The 20895-nt window shown below is 43.8% G+C and overlaps 1 pseudogene; it reads right to left on the bottom strand.

The window, feature by feature from the left end:
* Positions 1–9: 9 nt before the first annotated feature.
* LOC139558525 (protein mono-ADP-ribosyltransferase PARP10-like) lies at positions 10–20804 on the bottom strand (annotated as a pseudogene).
* Positions 20805–20895: the final 91 nt, after the last annotated feature.

Genomic DNA, 20895 nt, shown 5'->3' with positions numbered 1-20895 from the left:
TCGATAGATACATGGTGTAGTGGTAGACAAAAATGAAATTTTCAGGGAAGCGAAAAACAGAGAAGCCCCTTATTGAAAATTCAGATTTCCAAGGGATGTCTGAGAAGAATTCCTCCCCTGGAGATTTCTTGGCTATAACAGGATGAACACTGGGTTCCTCTGATGAACAGAAACAGGGTGTGTCTTCATCACAATTACAGGCTCCACTTCAAGCCGTTGGAAAACAATAACATCTCAGTAAAAATGTGACCAGAATATTAGCTCCTTATATTTTGTAGGGAAAGCCTTGGCCTTCTATAGAAAATGTTTTGGTCAGACAAAAATCACTCCGTTGAAATCCATAGATGAGGAATCCTTGTGCATGTCCATTACTCGTCTGCTGACCAGTAGTATGGTAATTCCACTGTGGTACACAATCCAGGATGGTCCTGTCAACTTAACGATGGCCAGATAACTACATCCATCTGCTCTTCTGCTGTTGACAGTGTGAGAACAGTGACTGGTGCGTCTAGCATTCACTTCCTGTACAGTCAATCATCCACCTGGAAGGCAAACAAGACATTTAAAACAAAATACACACCGCTGGATAAATTAACGATAATATGTGCAAAAAAACAAAGAAAAGGCCCTTCAACAGCTTTCAACTTATACTAAAAACAGAGAAGCAGGAAGACCTCCTGGGATCTACTTCCACATAAAAGGACAGAGCTCTACTATGCAGCAGGCTGGGTTTACTGTTAACATGTCACAGTATTGTTCACATTCAGCCAAGGCAAGTCTATAGCCACATTTTTGGAACATGTGGTAGGTTGTCATTTTGGGAAGGCAATTTGACAGGTGTGTGTGTGTTTGAGTGAGAGAGAAAGAGTGTGTGGTGTGTGTATGTGAGAGTGTGTGTTCGGTGTGTGTGTGTGGTGGGGTTAATGCACACTAATGTAAGAGGTGGTGTATTAAACTCAGGGAGCCCTTGGAGACATAAGGCCAAGTACTGTAGATGACAGACCGAACAGGCTGTATGGTACAACAGGGGAAGGGAAAAGAAAGTGAAAAAAAGAAAGAAATAAGGGAGAGCGAGCGAGCAGGAGAGAGAGGGAGGAAAAGTGTGAAGGCTGAGGAGTTATAGGTTCTTTTCTAATCTTAGGTTAATACAAGTCATCAACTTTACAGGATGACGCAACATAAGTGCTCTGAGTTGTGTTCCGAGAGATTGTTTTTTCTTTCCTGCTTCCTGTGAGCAAGTTCAGCTCTCAAACTTCTGCAGAGATGAGTTCTTCAATCCCTTTTTTTAAATACAGCACCTCTGTACTGTACAGGACATTCTAGCTAGAAAAATAACCCCATCAAAATATAAAGCTATTACACACTATGTAGTGAGTTTCCTCACCTCAAGGAAATTACAATCAGATTTATGAGATTATATTACAGTCATTTACAAGACTGATCAGGTCATTTTTACATTGAGTCAAAATTCCAGTGCTTTCTGCTTCTGTCAGTTTGAGGAATAGTAAGCATTTCCCAAAGTTAAAGCTTTTAGACCTAAATATATGGCAGACTTCCAACAAGCTATCTAGGCATTTTTCCCCAGTGGTGGAAAAAGTACCCAAAGGTCATACTTGAGTAAAGATACCTTAATAGAAAATGACTCAAGTGAAAATCCCCCAGTAAAATACTACTTGAGTTAAAGTATTTGGTTTTACATTTACTTAAGTATCAAAAGTAAATGTTAAAATATACCTAAGTATCAAAAGTATAAATACAAAAGTTTAAATTCCTTATATTATGCAAACCAGACTTCACCATTTTGTTGTTTTCAGCCAGGGGCACACTCCAACATAATTTACAAATAAAGCATGTGTGTTTAGTGAGTCCGCCAGATCAGAGGCAGTAGGGAAGACCAGGGATGTGAGAATTTGACCATTTTCCTGTCCTGCAAACCATTCAAAATGTAAGGAGTACTTTTGGTTGTCAGGGAACATGTATGGAATAAAAAGTACATTATTTTCTTCAGGAATGTAGTGAAGTAAAAGTTGTAAAAATATCAATAGGAAAGTACAGATATCCAAAAAAAACGACTTAAGTAGTACTTTAAAGTATTTTTACTTAAGTACTTTACACCACTGCTTAATCCCAAATAGCACCCCATTACATAATGGTGACATTTAGTAAAAAAAGTATTTTTGAAATAACAAAAAAATATAAATTGTTGTTGGAAGATATGGGTATGGTTATTTGTCAACCATAAAACACCTAATGTGGTACACACAATTAATAATATAAAAATAACTGATTATCTTAAAATGGAAAAATTGTCACATATATGGTTCTTCGTCTGTAGGATTAATTTGTTCGCAACTCAAAATTAGACGTTCATTTGACGTGTCATGAGGTTTTTGCCCAGAAAGGGGGAGTATGCTCGGTGTTGGCAGAACTTGGCTGGTGGAAGGTAGAACAACCATGTGCCACATGAGAGCACTGAACTGCGCTTGACTTTTTACCCCCCAAGCTCTGACATACGATACATATATATATATATTATGACTGAGATAAGTGGTTGTCCCACCTAGCTATTGTAATGAACCTGTAAGGCCACCGAAACTCGCACGTAAGTTAGTTGACTAGCGTAAACAGTCTAGGACACTGATTTCCCATGAAATAATCAAGTTGTATTTTGTTTGGATGAACACACACAACGCACTCCAGGAGTGACCCGCCGCACAAAACACCTTCCCAAAAACTCTCCCTCGGCATGCCCCAGCATCCGCACATACAGCAACTAAGTTGCACAACATTGTGTGATAGGGTGAGACTTTCCAATGTGTAACATATTACGCTAAGTGTAAGTCGCTCTCGTCTGCTAAATGACTAAAATGTAAACGTTGTAAACTCCTCAGTGGTATTGTGCTCCATATCAAACCTGTCAAAAACGATTTTAAGAAAAAAAAGTGTTTCTCACTCACTCACTCTCTGGTCACACCAGGGCTAATACAGCTCTGACAGATAGACAAATTACTGACCTGGTTCAAGTGGTTTTTAAAACGCCCGTTGAAATGCAGCTTGTTTGAGTCCAACAGTACAGCATGTGTTTAGAGGAACTGCATAATGAGCGAGTTATCGATGTGAGAGAGCAGAATTAGAGTTTAAGAATGACATCAACTCGGGCCCCACGCCTATGACGTGTTTATACTGACATTCATGTGACGACTCTGACTCTATCGCCATAACCTATTGTGCAAAATTTGAACACATGTAAAAAAAACAAAAAGAAAACATGGGAACACCTTGCAATGGCCGGTATTTGGGAATTACCCAAGAGCATTGCGCAATACAGTGTTTCTTGGTACTCAAATACACCCAGCAGTATACTTTTGTATTGTAACCCTGGACAAGCACAACTGGTTCAACTTGTCAACTAATCATCAAGCCCTCAATGAGTTGAATGATGTGTGTTTGTCAATGGCTACCACGTAACTGTGTACTGTTAGGGGTACTTGAGGGCCGGGGTTGGAAAAACTGGTGTAACGCTTTCATAACAATTGGTATCATAATTACAGCCACATAGCTGTCAATACAAACATCATGTCGAATAATGGTTTTGATATGATTTTGTTAAGATTCCCATTGGCGACAGTTAGTCTTACTGGGGTCCGATACATAACGAAAAAGACACTACAGACAAAATACAAAATACATACAATTTACATACGTTTAAAAAAAAAGTAACATGTAGTGTGTGTGCTTTTATCAGTTACACATGCACGTCAGTACATATACACAAAAAAGTATATCACATGGGGGAGTGGCGTGAGGTTTTGCTTGATTTGTTTTTAAAATCAGGTTGGCTGTTCACAATGGATAGGCTACCATACAACAAAGAAGGAACAAGTGCAGCAACATTGCTTAATAACAGGTATTTAGGTAACACCTTGTGCAAGATAGGGTTCTGAACAGAGTGAGTGACAGAACATCCTAATTAAATTGTACCCGAGGGTTGAAAAACCAAAGGTATGTACTGTAATGTTTGTGGGCGTTTGGCACGCTAGTATTCCATGACGTTAGTATGAAGTCATATAGTTTGTCCCCTGATATAAACTAAAAGGATGTGTCTTAATCAGGACGTGAAACCATGAGACTGTACACGATGAGTAACTGATAATAACAATGTTCCCTAAATAGCCCCCTATTCCCCATAGGGCTCTGGTCAAAAGTAGTGCACTATATAGGAAATTCTACCAAATGTGGCAGCCTTTCTTCAATTATGAAGAGGCACTGCAATTTCCCTCTACTCCGCAGTAAATTGCCTGTATTCGTTGTGTTTTTTTAATTTATTTACCTTTTAGTGTTTTGTTTTAGCCTGACTTACTACAGTGTCCTTATTTATTTTGAAGACCAATTGTGTTTATTTTATTTATTTTTATTTTTTTGAGTGTATGTTATGCTGTTGCTAACATCAAATCAAATCAAATCAAATCAAATTGTATTAGTCACATACACATGGTTAGCAGATGTTAATGCGAGTGTAGCGAAATGCTTGTGCTTCTAGTTCCGACAATGCAGTAATAACCAACAAGTAATCTAACCTAACAATTCCACAACTACTACCTTATACACACACACAAGTGTAAAGGGATAAAGAATATGTACATAAAGATATATGAATGAGTGGTGGTACAGAACGGCATGGCAAGATGCAGTAGATGGTATAGAGTACGGTATATACATATGAGATGAGTACTGTAGGGTATGTAAACATAAAGTGGCATAGTTTAAAGTGGCTAGTGGTACATGTATTACATAAAGATGGCAAGATGCAGTAGATGATATAGAGTACAGTATATACATATGAGATGGGTAATGTAGGGTATGTAAACATTATATTAAGTGGCATTGTTTAAAGTGGCTAGTGGTACATTTTTACATAATTTCCATCAATTCCCATTTTTAAAGTGGCTGGAGTTGAGTCAGTATGTTGGCAGCGGCCGCTAAATGTTAGTGGTGGCTGTTTAACAGTCTGATGGCCTTGAGATAGAAGCTGTTTTTCAGTCTCTCGGTCCCTGCTTTGATGCACCTGTACTGACCTCGCCTTCTGGATGATAGCGGGGTGAACAGGCAGTGGCTTGGGTGGTTGTTGTCCTTGATGATCTTTATGGCCTTCCTGTGACATCGGGTGGTGTAGGTGTCCTGGAGGGCAGGTAGTTTGCCCCCGGTGGTGCGTTCTGCAGACCTCACTACCCTCTGGAGAGCCTTACGGTTGTGGGCGGAGCAGTTGCCGTACCAGGCGGTGATACAGCCCGACAGGATGCTCTCGATTGTGCATCTGTAGAAGTTTGTGAGTGCTTTTGGTGACAAGCCGAATTTCTTCAGCCTCCTGAGGTTGAAGAGAAGCTGCTGCGCCTTCTTCACCACGCTGTCTGTGTGGGTGGACCAATTCAGTTTGTCCGTGATGTGTACACCGAGGAACTTAAAACTTTCCAACTTCTCCACTACTGACCCGTCGATGTGGATAGGGGGGTGCTCCCTCTGCTGTTTCCTGAAGTCCACAATCATCTCCTTTGTTTTGTTGACGTTGAGTGTGAGGTTATTTTCCTGACACTACACTCCGAGGGCCCTCACCTCCTCCCTGTAGGCCGTCTCGTCGTTGTTGGTAATCAAGCCTACCACTGTAGTGTCATCCGCAAACTTGATGATTGAGTTGGAGGCGTGCATGGCCACGCAGTCGTGGGTGAACAGGGAGTACAGGAGAGGGCTCAGAACGCACCCTTGTGGGGCCCCAGTGTTGAGGATCAGCGGGGTGGAGATGTTGTTACCTACCCTCACCACCTGGGGGCGGCCCGTCAGGAAGTCCAGGACCCAGTTGCACAGGGCGGGGTCGAGACCCAGGGTCTCGAGCTTGATGACGAGTTTGGAGGGTACTATGGTGTTAAATGCTGAGCTGTAATCGATGAACAGCATTCTCACATGGGTATTCCTCTTGTCCAGATGGGTTAGGGCAGTGTGCAGTGTGGTTGCGATTGCGTCGTCTGTGGACCTATTGGGTCGGTAAGCAAATTGGAGTGGGTCTAGGGTGTCCGGTAGGGTGGAGGTGATATGGTCCTTGACTAGTCTCTCAAAGCACTTCATGATGACGGAAGTGAGTGCTACGGGGCGGTAGTCGTTTAGCTCAGTTACCTTAGCTTTCTTGGGAACAGGAACAATGGTGGCCCTCTTGAAGCATGTGGGAACAGCAGACTGGGATAAGGATTGATTGAATATGTCCGTAAACACATGCCGTCTGGGCCTGCAGCCTTGCGAGGGTTAACACGTTTAAATGTTTTACTCACCTCGGCTGCAGTGAAGGAGAGCCCGCAGGTTTTGGTAGGGGGCCGTGTCAGTGGCACTGTATTGTCCTCAAAGCGGGCAAAAAAGTTGTTTAGCCTGTCTGGGAGCAAGACATCCTGGTCCGCGACGGGGCTGGTTTTCTTTTTGTAATCCGTGATTGACTGTAGACCCTGCCACATACCTCTTGTGTCTGAGCTGTTGAATTGCGACTCGATTTTGTCTCTGTACTGGGACTTAGCCTGTTTGATTGCCTTGCGGAGAGAATAGCTACACTGTTTGTATTCGGTCATGCTTCCGGTCACCTTGCCCTGGTTAAAAGCAGTGGTTCGCGCTTTCAGTTTCACGCGAATGCTGCCGTCAATCCACGGTTTCTGGTTTGGGAATGTTTTAATCGTTGCTGTGGGTACGACATCGTCAATGCACTTCCTAATGAACTCGCTCACCGAATCAGCATATTCGTCAATATTGTTGTTGGACGCAATGCGGAACATATTCCAATCCGCGTGATCGAAGCAGTCTTGAAGCGTGGATTCAGATTGGTCGGACCAGCGTTGAACAGACCTGAGCGCGGGAGCTTGTTGTTTTAGTTTCTGTTTGTAGGCTGGAATCAACAAAATGGAGTCGTGGTCAGCTTTTCCGAAAGGGGGGCGGGGGAGGGCCTTATATGCGTCGCGGAAATTAGTATAACAATGATCTAGGGTTTTTCCAGCCCTGGTAGCACAATCGATATGCTGATAGAATTTAGGGAGTTTTGTTTTTAGATTAGCCTTGTTAAAATCCCCAGCTACGATGAATGCAGCCTCAGGGTGTGTGGTTTCCAGTTTACAAAGAGTCAGATAAAGTTCGTTCAGGGCCATCGATGTGTCTGCTTGGGGGGGGAATATATACGGCTGTGATTATGATTGAAGAGAATTCCCTTGGTAGATAATGCGGTCGACATTTGATTGTGAGGAGTTCTAGATCAGGTGAACAGAATGACTTGAGTTCCTGTGTGTTGTTATGATGATCACACCACGTCTCGTTAATCATAAGGCATACCCCCCCGCCCCTCTTCTTACCAGAAAGATGTTTGTTTCTGTCGGCGCGATGCATGAAGAAACCAGCTGGCTGCACCGACTCCGTTAGCGTCTCTTGAGTTAGCCATGTTTCCGTGAAGCAGAGCACGTTGCAATCCCTGATGTCTCTCTGGAATGCTACCCGTGCTCGGATTTCATCAACCTTATTGTCAAGAGACTGGACATTGGCGAGTAGTATGCTAGGGAGTGGAGCGCGATGTGCCCGTCTCCGAAGCCTGACCACGAGACCGCCTCGTTTGCCCCTTTTACGGCGTCGCACAGGGTCGCCGGCTGGGATCAGATCCATTGTATTGGGTGGAAGGCAAAACACTGGATCCGTTTCGGGAAAGTCATATTCCTGGTAGGAACGATGATGAGTTGACGTTAATCGTATATTCAGTAGTTCCTCCCGACTGTATGTAATGAAACCTAAGATTACCTGGGGTACCGATGTAAGAAATAACACATAAAAAAACAAAATACTGCATATTTTCCAAGGAACGCGAAGCGAGGCGGCCATCTCTTTTCGGCGCCGGAAGTTAGAGCATTATGTATACTTTACATTTCAAATGGATCTATACCTTCCTACCTCCCTAAAACATTTTTCCCCCGTATTATATTGGATGTATAACATATCATCTACCAACTCAGTGGCCTTATTGTTAGAGTATCTGCTCTGGGATTGGGAGTTCGATCCTTGGCCGAGTCATACCAAAGACTGTTGTTACAGCATTTGTTGTCCATCTAATTGGTTTGTAATGTTGCAAAATACATCTTGTGAATGTTCTAAGGCAAGTCATGAAAACAGCAACCTCCCCTCTATGACAAAGCAATACAGTAACAAGTTGTGCTTAGCAGCATTTTCTTCTCCTAGTATTTAGGTATAGCGGTTTGGACAGAGGTATGTATAATGGAGGTAGCCTTCATAGGATGGGTTGGAAACATTGACATAAGCAAATGAAATGAGTAGGCCTAGTCTACCACTTAGATAATTGAAAACAAATCTGTAATACTAGTTATCCCACTGGGCAAAATCTTTCAACGTCATTTCATATTTTTTTTTAAAGATGACGTTGAATCAACGTTGAATCATCGTGGAAAACTGATTTGATTTGCAAAGTCATCAAAGTAAGGGTAGGCCTACAAGGTATACACACTTTTCTTTCAGTGGGCATTGCGTAGCCTATTCTCACTTCTTATCCCACTGATGCCTAGAAAAGTAGTGTTGTGGAGTTATCAATTATGTAGTATAATATAGAAATCATGAACAAAGTAGCCTTCCTACACAATTGCAAAGCACGTGAAATATTGCCAGCCTAGTTTGAATGGAATATTGCAGCAAGCGCAAGCAGCTCTAAACTGTCACATGGATCAGCTCACAGAATGTCAACATCGGTAACCGGTAGTGTAGTAAAGAAGTTTCAATCTATGATATCGACCAATAAATGTTTATTAAGGCAACAATGGGTATGCAAACCAGGTATTGAACAAGTTTGGTCCGAAGTCTTGTTTGAATCGTGTTTGAATCTTTGCGATGCGCAATTCATTTATAATGCGCTGTTTAAATGAACATTTCTAAATGCTTCCCCAAAAATCCTTCCCAGTTAAATGTTGACTGCAAATTAGGCCTACCTGGCAGAATGATATCATGATGATTTGTATCAGGGATGGGCAACTGGTGGCCCGCAGGCCTCCCCCTTTTGTAGATTGGTAAATTAGTCTAGTGGTATGGATGTGGGTACACAGACCCAAGATGATCATCCCTCTTGATGATTTCCGTTATTTTTTGGCTCCAGCCCAATCAAAGTTGCCCACCCCTGATTTGTGTCAATCGTGGGGGGCATTTGTTTTGCAAACTCTGCCATCACATGTAGACTGTAAGCCTAGAGCCTCATGTACACTGTAGGGCCAGGCTCTACAGGGTGGCAAAGCCGGGCATGGACCCCCCAGATAAAATGTGTGCCCCCCCAACAGTTTTGTTTTCCATAAACATAACAAATAGTATATGAATTACCCTGCTCGATTTAGCTAATGTAGCGCTGCCGGTCTGCCAGTAGAGCAGACCGAGACAGAGGCTATATGCCAGGTGTTAACTCTTGATCTGAGAAGTGTGAGGGAAGTGGGGGTGTCATGAGGGGGCGGCAGGTAGTCTAGCAGTTAAGAGCGTTGGACCAGTAACCACAAGGTTCGATTCCCTGAGCTGACTAGGTGAAAAATGTGTCCACGTGCCCTTGAGCAAGGCATTTATTTGCACTTTTCCCACCAAAGTACGTTCATCTCTAGGAGACAGAACGCATCTCCTTCCTGAGCGGTATGACTGCTGCGTGGTCTCATGGGGTTTATACTTGTGTACTATTGTCTGTACAGATGAACGTGGTTGATTTCTTTTGATTTTCCCATGAATATCAAGGAAAGAGGCACTGAGTTTGAAGGTAGGCCTTGAAATACATCCACAGGTACACCTCCAATTGACTCAAATGATGTCAATTAGCCTATCAGAAGCTTCTAAAGCCATGACATCATTTTATGGAATTTTCCAAGCTGTTTAAATGCACAGTCAACTTAGTGTATGTAAACTTCTGACTTACTGGAATTGTGATACAGTGAATTATACGTGAAATAATCTGTCTGTAAACAATTGTTGGGAAAATGACTTGTGCCCTGCACAAAGTAGATGTCCTAACCGACTTGGCAAAACTATAGTTTGTTAACAAGACATTTGTGGAGTGGTTGAAAAATGAGTTTTAATGACTCCAACCTAAGTGTATGTAAACTTCTGACTCCAACTGTAATAACATAATTTGTGGCTCCTGTATTGTTGGTAAAAATGCATAGTCACTGTCCCACACCAGTTTAGGTCTATGTCACTTGGAAATGATTAACCTATGTACCCTGTGGTTGCCTTGACTAGATTCTATATGGCTCCAGTCTGATCTTTGTTGGCTCAACTTAGCTTATTCACATAGATACCACTTAGTTCTGTATCTTTATGTCTAATGCTTAACTCTGTGTTGGACCAATCCTGCACTTCCATAGTCTTTCCACCTTCATTCTGTTTACATATGTCTTATGTTTAACCTTATACTGCTTCTTCTTCCTACTTCCAAAGGAAATAGTATGGGCACTGGAGAATTACCAGAGACTCTCCATCATGGGTACTGGAAAATTACCGAAGAGCTGGATTTTTCACCCACACTAAGCATAGATGGTAACAGAGAGTAGCAGTGTTGTAAAAGAGAGGGGGGGGGGGGCAATGTAAATAGTCTGGGTAGCCATTTGATTAGATGTTCAGGAGTCTTATGGCTCGGGGGTAGAAGCTGTTTAGAAGCCTCTTGGACCTAGACTTGGCACTCCGGTACCTCTTGCCGTGCGGTAGCAGAGAGAACAGTCTATGACTAGGATGGCTGGAGTCTTTGACAATTTTTAGGACCTTCCTCTGACACCGCCTGGTATAGAGGTTCTGGATAGGCCGTACGCACTACCCTCTGAAGTGCCTTGCGGTCGGATGCCGATCCGTTGCCATACCAGGCAGTGATGCAACCAGCCAGGATGCTCTCGAATGTGCAGCTATAGAACCTTTTGAGAATCTGAGGACCCATGCCAAATCTTTTCAGTCTCCAGAGGGGGAATAGGTTTTGTCGTGCCCTCTTCAAGACTGTCTTGGTGTGCTTGGACCATGTTAGGTTTTGGTGATGTGCACACCAAGGAACTTGAACCTCTCAACCTGCTCCACTACAGCCCTGTCGATGAGAATGGGGGCGTGCTCGGTCCTCCTTTTCCTGTAGTCCACAATCATCTCCTTTGTTTTGATCACATTGAGAGGTTGTTGTCCTGGCACCACACGGCCAGGTCTCTGACCTCCTTCCTATAGGCTGTCTCGTCATTGTCTGTGATCAGGCCTACCACTGTTGTGTCATCGGCAAATTTAATGATGGTGTCGGAGTTGTGCCTGGCCGTGCAGTCGTGAGTGAACAGCGAGTACAGGAGGGGACTGCGCCCCTGTGATGAGGATCAGTGTGGCGGATGTGTTGTTAACTACCCTTACCACCTGGGGGCGGCCCCTCAGGAAGTCCAGGATCCAGTTGCAGAGGGAGGTGTTTAGTCCCAGGGTCCTTAGCTTATTGATGAGCTTTGAGGGCACTATATTGTTGAACGCTGAGCAGTAGTCAATGAATAGCATTCTCACATAGGTGTTCCTTTTGTACAGGTGAGAAAGAGCAGTGTGGAGTGCAATAGTGATTGCATAATCTGTGGATCCGTTGGGGCGGTATGCAAATTGGAGTGGGTCTAGGGTTTCTGGGATGATGGTGTTGTAGTGAGCCATGACCAGCCTTTCAAAGCCCTTCATGGCTCCAGACGTGAGTGCTACGGGTCGGTAGTCATTTAGACAGGGACTATAGTGGTCTGCTTAAAGCATGTTGGTATTACAGACTCGGAAAAAGAGAGGTTGAAAATGTCAGCGAAGATTCTTGCCAGTTGGTCAGTGCATGCTCGTAGTACCCGTCCTGGTAATCCGTCTGGCCCTGCGGCCTTGTGAATGTTGACCTGTTTAAAGGTCTTACTCACATCGGCTGCGGAGAGCGTGATCACACAGTCTTCCGGAACAGCTGGTGCTCTCATGCATGTTTCAGAGTTATTTGCCTCGAAGCGAGCATAGAAGTAGTTTAGCTCGTCTGGTAGGCTCGTTTCACTGGGCAGCTCTCGGCTGTGCTTCCCTTTGTAGTCTGTAATGGTTTGCAAGCCATGCCACATCTGACGAACGTCAGAGCCGGTGTAGTATGACACGATCTTAGTCCTGTATTGACGGTTCATCGGAGGGCATAGCGGGATTTCTTGTAAGGTTCAGGGTTAGAGTCCAGCTCCTTGAAAGCGGCAGCTCTAGGCTTTAGCTCAGTGCGGATGCTGCCTGTAATCCATGGCTTCTGGTTGGGGTATGTACGTACGTAAGTTGAGTGAACTGTCAAATGTCTACTATTTTATAAGTAACTTTTCATCAAAAAAAATGGAATAACATGGACTAGAGCTGCACATCCTATCTATCAGCTACATTTCTATGGCTCATGCTGACGCTTATATGGAGAACTCTGTAGTTATCTGTAACCCTGTGGTGCTGTTTGCATGTGTGACTATCTGACTGATATATGCCACACCCTGTCAGGATGGATGAAAGAGAGAGCAGGAAGGAGGAGGGGGGAAATTGTAGAAGGAAATATGTCAAATGAGAGGGCACACTGCAGCTATTGTTCCTAGTTTGTATCTCTTATCTTGAATGGACCGCTCAGGTGACATGCATGCAGATGTACACGGGTACTGACTAGGGTCATGTTCACTAGGCATAAAATAGAAGGAAACGGTCAGAAGGGGAGTGAAACTGGGAGGTACTATCAGAATTTGTCCAATAAGAAACATGTGTTTCGCTTTCCGTTGCACAACATTTTGATTATTTTTTGCTACGGTGTGCCCCAATGAACACAACCCAGAACATGTTCCTCAATATGTCTAAGTAAGACTGGGGGTCAATGTTCTCTCTGAGCAAATTTCAGGTCTACTGAGCGCGAACTTGTATGTTGTGAATATTCTGTGCAACTTCCTGCGTGCGTTTACTGTGAACACTGAGATTGTACCCACTTTAAGTTACAGTTTTAACAGTGATCATAATGTAGGCCTACCAGAGTGGCCTACCATTAAAAACAATATTATTTACATGGAAATAGCAGTTCTAGCATTCAGCCTACAGTAGCAGCCAATGTTTGGTATTCAATGTAGAATTACATTCCATGAGACTTTTTTTTAAACCATGCAGGGATTAACATTAACCTGTTTATCCACTTGTCCTTCAGACAAGGAAGTGCCAGAAAATGTTGTTGTGTTGTGTTTGATGCAAGAAACCACTTTACAAAATAAAATGCATTATTATTCCCATACCATTATTATTGTTACAAAGAATCAGACACAAATGTATGGTATCCTCTGCCTATTGGCTACTTATTAGCTTATTCAAGCCTGTCTCAAAACATAACACTGCCCCTTTAAGACATAAAAAAGCTCTTTACCTGACTCGTTTTTCAAAGATGCTGACCAGAAATGAGCCATAACTCAATAACTAGCAAAGAAGATGAATACATGTGCACACGTGGCTACATGCAGCTCTCGCTTTGATCTCACAACAAGTTAATCTACTCGCAACCGCTCATGCTTGTCACGTTGCATTGAAAGTGGCAAATATTACATTGATTTTATGAAACATTTTGAGAAGAGGGACATGTTGATTGTGTTAACTAACGGGGAAACATTTTTTTGTACTTCTCTGCACGGGCTGGTATTTCTTTAGCGCAGCAGTCCTGGGGGAGCTGCAATCCCAGAGGAGTTGTAGGGAACATTGCATGTTGTCAGTTGCATAACATAGTCCTAGGCCTAGACATTCATTTAAAAGTGACAGTTTACTCAGAATACAAATTAGCATGATTTGAGTGAACAGGGTGTACAGGCAGGCCTCTGGCTTCACTACTGAGCACCAAGCAGCATGTAGTGTACAGCCCTCTGGCAATACCTTTTTCACTAAGCACCAGGGTCATCTGGCTAACTGGCATCGCTCTTCTCATCTCATTGCACTGCTAAAGGATAAACAGTATTGTGCCAAGCCTCTCTTCATTAAGTGCCTCCTATTATTCTGCTTCATCCTTATCACAGTGCTTTAACAGTCACTTCCAGATGGATGAATATTGTTGGTTGGTCTCCCCTCTCCTCTCCCCTTTGGTCCTGTACTGTTGCTTCTGTGCTACTGTACACAGGCTTTCCCTCAAACCAGGTGCTGGTTCTACTTAAAGTAGTAATGCGTAATAAAACTGACCCATCCCTAGGATGAGATGATACTGTATATCAGAGAGCATTGAAATGGCAATTTTCACCAGCGCTTAGCGAGGTTGTTGAGGTGAAGTATGTCTTGTTAATGTGACTCTGTCTGTAGCCTGCTCCCAGACACATAACTCAAGGATTACTGCATAGTCAGTCACACTTTAACTGAATCTCCTACATTCCCTAACAAACCCGCTGTAAGGAAATCCGCTATAAGGACTCCATTCTGTTACGGAGAACAAAGATACAAACTTAACAGAGGAATGGCTTCTGACGTCACTGATACAATACGAAGTTAATGGTTAGTTGCTGTTGACATCGATAGATCCTACATACCTTAATGATTTTGATTCTGTTGTGGTACTCATGTATGGAGTCGTAGAAGTCTTTCACAACATCCTGGAACTCATCAGAATCCTCGTTCACTCTGGACGTTTCAGGCAGGTTGGACAGTAGACTGTAGTTCTCATCTGAAAAACAGTGCAACATATTGTAGCAATATAAGTGCAATATAGCATGACGGAAAACGGTGCAACATATTAAATAGCTTTGTTAAGATAACAGGGATATTGTGTCAGTAATTAAATAGCATCTCACAAATCTAATTCTTATTTACCAAAAAATAAATAACATAAGAATAAGCTCACATACACTATTTGCAAAGTTCTCTTTACCTTGTATATCTGAGTACAAGTGTTCTGAGCTCAGCATCTTCCTGGAGATGGTTACTGACTTCCCAGAAGCCACATTGTACTCTTGCATCTTCTCAAAGTTGATGATGTGCGGCAGGTTGTTGAGCAGGATGTCGATCTTTTTCTGCCTCATCTTCCAGGCGTTCTCCATAAACACTGTCGCCTCCGGAGCGTACGCGGTCTTCGTCCCTGACGACGCTGGGTCGTGCCACAGCCATTGCACCGTCCGCAGGATGTCAGTGTCTGACGTCGTCGTGGATATCCTCCTCAGCAGGAGCTTCATGTCCGGCATCGCCCCGGTAACAAAGTCTTTGAACCCGGAGATGGTTGCCGTGGTTCCCTGGATGGTGACCTCCACGGCATGTTTCCTCTTGATGAGGTCCAGACACCTCCTGATTGGTTGATTGATTATATTTTTTTGTAAATGTAAAAAAAATGTGCTTGCGGGCACCAATATTGCAAATTCCATATGATATCTTTTAATATTGATATGAGCAAGGCATATCGTAATCTAGGTTTATTCTTAACCTACACCATTCTGTAAATGACTGTTCCTGCAGGCATAAAACAGATCTTTTCACAGGCTCTTGAGTTACCATAGTTAATTGCCTGCTGATGGGCCATCAACTGTGAATGGGCTTCCCCTTGTATTCAAACCAGTTAGGTAGGTTTATACCATCAGAACACACCTGTCCCAATGGACAATCCGCAAGCAGTTGTCTGGACTTCAAATAAAAGTAAACATTTCACAACGTATTTTCTATGAACCGATATGATATTGAATGGAAAAAATGCAACTGACATCGATATAGATTTTCCATATCGGTGCACATTACTATAAAAAAACGCACAGTGTACACACAGACATACACACGTACCTGTGGTACTGAGACAGGCTCCTCAGGCTGCGGTGGTCTAGCTTCTCCTCATGCTTTCTCAGGGTGACCTTCTTGTTCAGGGCAATGTCCACTCTGATCAGGTCACAACTGTAGCCAGCGAACACAAAGATTTGTGTTGGCTGACTGGATGGCCTCCTGCAGAGACACCTGGACAGCCTGATCGAGGTGTGAGCCAGCAGCAGGGAGGGAAGAGGTAGCCATGGCACCATCGTCACCATCATGCCGAGTCATCTTCGTCATCTTCTTGGACAGCTCCAGAACCTTCTGCAGCTCCTCCTCCTCGGTCAGGGACCTCTTTGTGGTTTCCATGGAGTACTGGATGGCCAGGGACATCTGGGCCTCCTCGTCCAGGGTAGAGGAGAGTTGCGTGGCCCAGGACAGCCCTCCGTCCTGGGCAACCAGAGGAGCAAGAGCACCCTCATCATCATTACTCCATCCCTCCACTAGCAGCTCTGTAGCCTGCTCCTCCATGTCATTGCTGTCTCTGTCTGGGCCCTGGTCGGTGCTGGAGGCAATGGGTTCCCCGGCCGTATACAGATCCTCCTCAATGTCAGTGGTTCTGGTCAGACTAGAGAGGCCAGAGTCCACCATCTCATCTATGGCTGAGAACAGCCTCTTTGCTTCCTCTAGAAGACCTGGGATCAGTACATATGTTTTCAGTGATTGCAAAACAACAATGCCAATAGAATAACTCCCTTCTCTGAAGATTATTCTGGCCACTGTGCTTCCATATGCTCTTCAGGGTCTAGGCTTTTTTACAAATATATGTGATCGCTATGAGAATAATGAAAGTATGTACCTATGTCTGGAGCTGAGAGGTCGTTGGAAGTCTGGTTAGTATGCGTCAGAACTGATGTGGAAGCCTGTAAGGAACCATCTGAGGACCTTCTCTGGAAGCTCTGATGGGACATCATATTCCACACAGCCTCAAAGATGTCCTGTAGGGAGATCACAAAGCTAGAATACACCAGAGACATACTGTATATAGACATACAGAAATATATAAATACACACACATATATAGTGGACAGAGGAGGCTGGTGGGAGGAGCTATAGGAGGATGGGCTCATTGTAATGGCTGGAGTGGAATAAATGGAACGGCGTCAAACATGTGGTTTACATATACTTGATACAGTTCCGTGAATTCCATTCCAGCATTACAATGAGCCCATCCTCCTATAGCTCCTCCCACCAGCCTCTTATCATCTCTGAAATACACCATTTGCCTAACTATGCTTATCCAAACAATGTAGAGGAACAAGTTCATAGCACAGAAAACAAATTGCATTATACATCCATGTGTAGATCTTTATCATTCGGCAACCTCATTTGTCAAGTGAATTAGTAATGATAGTAAAAGCAGCAATATTAATATTGTCATCATTGGGCCAGCTACCTCGTTCTCCAGGGGTTCCCAGTGCACCTTCTCCATGTTGATGTAGACCTGGAACTTGGCCTGCATCTCCCTGAAGATGTTGGTCCCCTCTCCCTCCTGGATGAGGAACCGTGCCGCGCCCGGTTCGTTTACTGTGATGGTGCTGGTCACGATGGACGACACCACGCCCCACAGAACCTCATCAGCCATTTGACACGCCCCTGCGTTGCCGTGGATCTACCAATCACAGACATGACGAGTATGAAACGCTGTATAAGACCATTATTCACAAAGACATTGGATACCCTTTTCACACTAGCGTGCCAACCTCAACCGTACTGTTCTGGCTCCGATATTTTATTTTCACATTGTCCTCTCCAGCACGTGTAACCAGGCCAACCCAGTACAGCTCAGCTTGACTCGGTTGTGTGAAAAGGGTATGAGAGGATTACTGCATATACTGTGAATGAATTTATATTATGCAAGGGAATGTTTTTATGATATTTCAAAAAGGTAAAACACCTACTCGTAGTCCACAGATGCCATGTGCGTCCAGAGGGAAGATAGACACCTGGTCCATATCAGCCAGTAGCTGATGATGGTGGGTCTGGATGTACTTCAACATGCCTGGCTCCATAGAGATGATAGCCTCTGTTTCAATGGGTGTACTGAGGAACTCCACTATCTTAGCCTGCTTCTCCTCCTCCAACCCTCTCAGAGTCAGGACATCTAGCTGTCCCCTCTCTGACACCTTAGCAGAGCAGAGACCCAGAGACTGGAGGAAGCCAGTCCACTCCTGGGCGTACAGCATACACTCATACTCTCTGTCCACGGGGATACTGAAGTCAGACAGCAGGGTCTTCAGCAAGCTACACGCCTGGCTCACCAAGCTGAAAGACGGAGACGTTACCACAACAACGCAGTCCGACACTGTGTACACGGACGGCAGTCCCTTGTCCTTCAACGTCTGCAGCAGCTTGTCTTTCACTTCCTGTTTGGCCAGGAAGTGGGCCTTCTCGGGGTCAAAGGTGAGATGAGCCTGGGCCACACCCCCAAGGAACTCCAACATAGCGTTCTTCAGCTGCTCCAGCCCCAGCCGGTCAGACCCGGCCATGTGGACCCCGTCTTCCTTGATCTGGACGCTACAAGCTGGGTGGGCCAGCTGAAGGCTCTGGAGCAGGGGACTGAGCAGGAGCAGCGCAAGTTTCACTGGGTCAGGGACGGAGATATGGCTCGACATGGGCTCTGGGATCGATGTTAGGTCCTCCATGCCTCCCTGGGCTGCTGTTGCCTGGGACACAGGTTGGGACAGAAGGGGAACCAGGGGCTCAGAGGTAGCCTGATGGGAGGACTGAGAATGGTCACTGGTACTGGCTGCAGGGATAGAACCAGTCTGTGATTGCCCACCACTGTCTGTCTGCGGTGTGTTCGTTGTGTTACTATCGGATGTTCCATTCACAGAGGTCAGGGGAACGGTCAGAGGTGAGGAGGTGTCCTCTGATTGGAGGAAGGAGAAGTAAGGCCTGACCATCAGATCCATCTTCTCGAGTTTGTGTGATTGTTTAAGGACACGTTCCACTGCTGTTAGATGTAATAAGGAAGGGAATAAAACACATTCAACAGCTACATAGAACTTGCATGCTTTATAGCCATCAAACTCAGATCTGGATCTCGAGGCCAGTTCCAGTACATTCTTCCCTTCTTATCAGGGACTGATTTAGACCTGGGATACCAGGTGGGTGCAGTTAATTATCAGGTAGAAGAGAGAACCAGCAGTACTCCAGACCCTCATGGTAGGATTTGAATACCCCTTCTTTATAGCTTTTATGTTTCATTAACATACAACAACATTAGTACTTTAAAATGGATACAACAGCTACAACAGAAATGCTTGTATACAAATGTACGAAGTCATTTTTTTCTACAGTAGAAAACATAACTTACATTCAAAACAGACATTCGGTAGACACACAGTACATTAAAAACATATAAGTCTATGTTCAAAACTTACAGTCAAAGTCCAGGAAGGAGACCCTGGCAACCCCTTCTGACATCATGGTGACTTCCTTAACTCCACCGCCCCCGCCCCGTTGGCTCTCCAGGTACAGATTGAGCATGTCTGCTGTGATGCTGGGGTGCAGGTTCTCAATTAGGATGGAGTCAGTTTGATCTATCTGTTCCAGAACGATCTGCGCTCCATCCAGAGGCTTCTTAGAAATCTTTGTGAAAAGCTTCTGGAAGTCTGTGCATGCAAAATAAGGAAGAATACACACATTACCTATAAAGTATGCAAAAGCATAGCCACTTAAAATACAGTCATAATTATATTGTTTGCCAAATAATTAAAATTACTTAATCTATGGTTTTAAGTAGGCCTATAGTTGACGGTTAGAAGCATTTGATTTTGCAATGGAATAAGCCTACATTATTTTGGATTTGTGTGCCCATGAGAACAGTTTCACGGTGAAACATAATGAAATGTTACGTAGGCATTGTTACACTAATAGTGCATGTTCCGAAATCGCCAAGATCCATGATTCGTACAGGGTTTAAGTTCAATGTTTTTATTCAATTGTTAAATGCTTCCTAGTGACAAATAACACCGTCAAATGTCATTAATGTAAGGAAAGAAAGGTAGTGTTTTATGTCACACAATCTGGGAATACTCCAAGCATTAACTCATGAATTATGGACAACTCATGAACGAGGGTGTCCCCTCAGGCTGATTCAAATAATTTATTTAATTGAATGTAGGCTACCTATTCTAGTAATTTGACCGTGCGTGTTAGGGTGACCATCACATTTTCCCGGGACAGTTTCATCCCATTTCAAGTGTCCCAACTTTTCTGGCTACAAAAAAAGTATTTTTGTCAGCAAGACGAATAAATTAATGTCAGCCTAAACGATGGAAATCGCTAAATGTCATTAGGAACACTTTCTGGGGTTTTGTAAGAGATGTCTATTTCCAGTCATCAAATTCCACGAGCATACATCCAGTTGGAATGCTGGAATTATTTTGAAGTGGACGAAAATGCCTACTTTTTGAAGTGATTCGTTTGACAATCAGATAAAAATATGACTTGCTGTGTTCATGCCATTAAAAGGTAGGACATTTTTACCATTTAAAGTATGTCTTTATTATTAGGCCCCAAAAAATATTTTGTGCAAGTGCATGCACTCAATACAGACATCCCCTAAATGTCATGGTGTAAATTGAACTCTGCATGTCTGTTTGTGATACTACAACATCAAAGAAGTTACTGCAAACAAACTGTTTTTCCCCCTTCTGACATTGCACACACGATAGAAGAGCACAATGTTTACTACAATGTTTTTACAACGCTGCACGATATTCCTCAGCACGCCAACAAAAACAAGAGTGGTGGTGCGGCTTGTGATGCCGTTTCCCCCTACTGTGGATTCCATCTTTGAACTTGATAGGAAAACCCCTAACCTTTATTGAAGGCCTGGCGGAAGTGTACTAGGACCAGGTCCATGCCAGGTGAGGGGTACAGAGAGTACTCGTCTATGTCCATTCCCATCATGTTCTCTACATACAGCTCCACCAGCTCCTGACTGGTGGTTGGGTTAACCCCCCGCAGCAACAGTCTCCATGGATTTTTTAAATTTTTTATTTATTTTTTATTTCACCTTTATTTAACCAGGTAGGCTAGTTGAGAACAAGTTCTCATTTGCAACTGCGA

The sequence above is a fragment of the Salvelinus alpinus genome, chromosome 29 (assembly GCF_045679555.1).
Source record: "Salvelinus alpinus chromosome 29, SLU_Salpinus.1, whole genome shotgun sequence".
Taxonomy (NCBI): Eukaryota; Metazoa; Chordata; class Actinopteri; order Salmoniformes; family Salmonidae; genus Salvelinus; species Salvelinus alpinus.
The sequence above is the reverse complement of the archived record's forward strand: the minus strand, read 5'-3'. Positions and strand labels throughout refer to the sequence as shown.